The sequence below is a fragment of the Arachis duranensis genome, chromosome 5, assembly GCF_000817695.3.
Source record: "Arachis duranensis cultivar V14167 chromosome 5, aradu.V14167.gnm2.J7QH, whole genome shotgun sequence".
NCBI classification, from domain to species: domain Eukaryota; kingdom Viridiplantae; phylum Streptophyta; class Magnoliopsida; order Fabales; family Fabaceae; genus Arachis; species Arachis duranensis.
The window spans coordinates 56,966,953-56,970,479 of NC_029776.3; positions in this window are offsets into that span (position 1 = coordinate 56,966,953).

Here is a 3,527-nt window from a genome sequence, read left to right on the forward strand (position 1 = left end):
CTTTGTTTTCAATAGATTTTATGCACTTTCTTGAGCCATAAGCAAGCCATTTGGGTAGAATTTCATGTTTCCTTTGATTCAATCAACCATGGATGAATTGATGCATTTTCATGAGTTTTTATGCCATAATTGCTTAAATTTCAAGAAGAAGAAAAACTCTCATGATTATAGCATAGCTTTGATGTTTTTAATTGATTGATGATATGTGAAAAAAGCTTTGAAGAAGGTTGAAGAAAGAAGGAATGGCAAAGAGCAAGAAAGGACAAAAAGCTTGAGCTAAAGCTTGCCTCAAGCTTTAGCTCAAACGTGAGGAAGAGCTTGACTTCACCCTGGAGGCATTAAAAGCTTGCGCCAACGTTTGCCTCAAGCTTGATGTCAAACGTTGGCTTGCAAAAAGTTCATCCTGGAGGCCAAAAGCTTGTGCCAACGTTTGCCTCAAGCTTGAGGTCAAACGTTAGCGCCATATTAGCAAGGAAGAGCACTTTGTTTGAAGCCTTGGAGAAGCCAACGTTTGCGCCAACGTTTGCCTCAAACGTTGGGCCAATCGTTGGCCAAGAGAGATGCAATGAAGGAGCCACGTTTGAGCTCACGTTTGACCTCAAACGTTGAGCCAAACGTGGATGGCAGCAAAGAAAGGCAATCTGCTAGAAAAGCTTGAGCAAAAGCTTGCCTCAAGCTTTGACTCAAGCTTAAATGGTTCATGGCCCGGTTCACAAGTGGATTGCTTCCTAACACCAAGAGCAATCAACGGAGGCTACTATCAACCCAATTCCATCAAGGCCATGGCCCAAATTCAAGGCTTGAAGATCATTTGAAGAAAGTGTATAAATAGCTTAGAATTTAAGTTTTCGGGGAGCTTTTCCTTTTGGAGTTTTTCTTTTAGTTTTGCTGGGTAGTTTTGGAAAGCTTTTGGGTTTTGAGTTGTTTGGAGATTCTGAGTCTTGAGGAAGGAGAATGGAATTCTCTTCCTCTTAGTTTTCTTGTTTCCATTTTCATTCACACTTGTCTTGAGTCTTGGGTGTTGAGAATTGAAGGAATTCTGTTTCAATCTCACCTTGAGATCTCCCTCTGTTTTGATTTACTGTAACTTTTGGAAATTGAACTTTGAATTTACTTTTCTACATTGCTCTCTTCTTAAATTCTGCAATTGCTCTCTGAATTTGGATCTAGGAAGGTATTGAGATCTAGACTTAGTTATCTAGTCTCTTGGGTCCTGAGATCTGCCGGTTTCCACTTTCAATTCTTCTATTGAATGCTTCTTCAAGCCAATTTACATTTTCTGTTTGAACCTTGCTGCAATTAAATTCATCTTTTACTTTCCTGCTTGTTGCAATTTACTTTTCTCTCATTTAGTTTCTGCAATCCCAATTCCCAATTCCTTTTATAATTCAAGTAATTTACATTTCTTGCACTTTAAGTTTCAGTCATTTACATTTCTTACAATCTAAGTTTCTGTAATTTATATTACTTGCACTTTAAGATTCAGCTTCTTTACTTCCTGTTCCCTTTAATTTACTGCAATTTTCCCTCTCCCTTTTAAGTTTCATGCAATTTAGCTTCTACCGGATACAGACCACTCAATTCAACTCTTGTTCGCTTGACTAAATCAACCACTAAACTAAAATTGCTCAATCCTTCAATCCCTGTGGGATCGACCTCACTCTCGTGAGTTTTATTACTTGATGCGACCCGGTATACTTTCCGGTGAGTTTTGTGTCAGATCGTTTTCCGCACATCAAGGTAAATGTTGAAGAAAGCTATCTGCATAAATTTTGCTTGAAAGCCATATGCATAATAATTGTCATCATTCATTAGCTTGAATTTTGTTTTGTTTCCCTTGCTGTTTGAATAAAAGAGAGATGTTTGACTTAGAAAAGTAATTGTTCAATGTTGCAAAAGTTAGAATGAAAGTTAGTGGTGGTATGTGAATTCAATTGTTAGCTCATAGAATAATTGCTGCATAATGACATGTTACTTGACGCCTAAGCTAGTTTGCTGCTATGATTTCTCAATTAATGAAAGTCATTTGGAAATAAAACCAAAAAAAAAAGAAAAAGAAAGAAGAAAAGCCAAAAGTTGGCAAAGAAATAAGGCTAGACACAAATAGCTTGGACCCTAGGACATATGCCTATGGTGTTTATGTACTAGGATATGCTTGGACAAGTAAGTTCTAAGGAGTATTTTAAAACTTGGCAACTTAGATCAACTGATTTGGGATTGCCAACTGAAAGTCCACAATAAAGAGCAACCTAGCTACAAAACATTTAGTTATCCAAAGAGATGCTGGGCATCAATGATCCTAGGAAGCAAAAGTGAGCCATGTGTCTGTGGTGAAGAAATGTTGAGTGAAATTAAGCCAAAGGCCACTGCAACATTTGCCACCAAATCTTCAATAAGTAATAAGCTCTTTATGCAAAAGAAAGAAGAAAAGCTAACAAGGGAAATGAGCAAAAAGTAAGACATTGTAGCAGCAACCTTAGTGAATCCTTAAGGAAACATTGTTTGTTTTGACAGCAAGTAATAAATGAGCTACTTTTGATCTGCATAAAACCCCATAAACTAAATTCAACCATCTGCTTAATAAGGACATATATACTTATCTATTTCATTCTATCTTCTCTTATGTTTGATGCTTGCTTGGGGACAAACAAGTTTTAAGTTTGGTGTTGTGATGACAAGTCATCTTAGCCTAGTTTCACTAGTCTTTTTCTTTGTTTTCACTAGGTTTTATGCACTTTCTTGCATTCTAAGTAAGTAATTTGGAATGAAAATGCATGACTTCTTTAAATCAAACAACCACCATTTAATTGATGCTAAATCATAAGGTTTGGGCTAATATTAATTGATTTTTAATGATTTATAAACCTTGTGAATTTGGTGATACTTTGATTGGTTGTTTTGATTAATTGTAGGTGAAGAAAAGAAGAAAACAAGAAAGCGTGGCTTAAGAAGTGTGGCCCAAGGAAAAGAAAAGTGTGGCAAAGAACATGAGGAAGCGTGGCACATGGAAGGAGGGAAGCCACAATGCTCTCCCCAAGATTCCAAGGAAGCAATGTTTCAATGCTCCGCTCACCTTGTGAGCTGAGCACAATTTGAAGCCAAGAAACAAGGAAAGGAAAAACAATGCTCAGCTCACCAAGGGAGCATTATCGGGCATTCATCAAAAGAAATTCAAGGGAATTATTTGCCAAATGCCTTCTCCAAGAGTCAAACCAAGAACCAAGGGGGAGTGGGGAAGCGCTACTCACAAGGAAAATAAGCCAAGAATTGGCCAAATGCATTCCTCAAGGTTCAAACCAAGCACCTCAAGGAAGAGAAGAGAGAAAAGCGCTACTTCCCTCACAAAGAAAAGAAACCAGCGCATGCTTCCCTCAAGTTTCGAACCAAGGACCTCCCTTGGAAGCTCCAATGCTCAGCTCACTTGGAGAGCTGAGCGCTACTCCTTGGTGCATCACTCAAGAGCTTGGCACGGGCCAAAGGAAATGAGCGCGCAAAAATTTGTCACGGCCAGGGAGCAAGACGCGCAC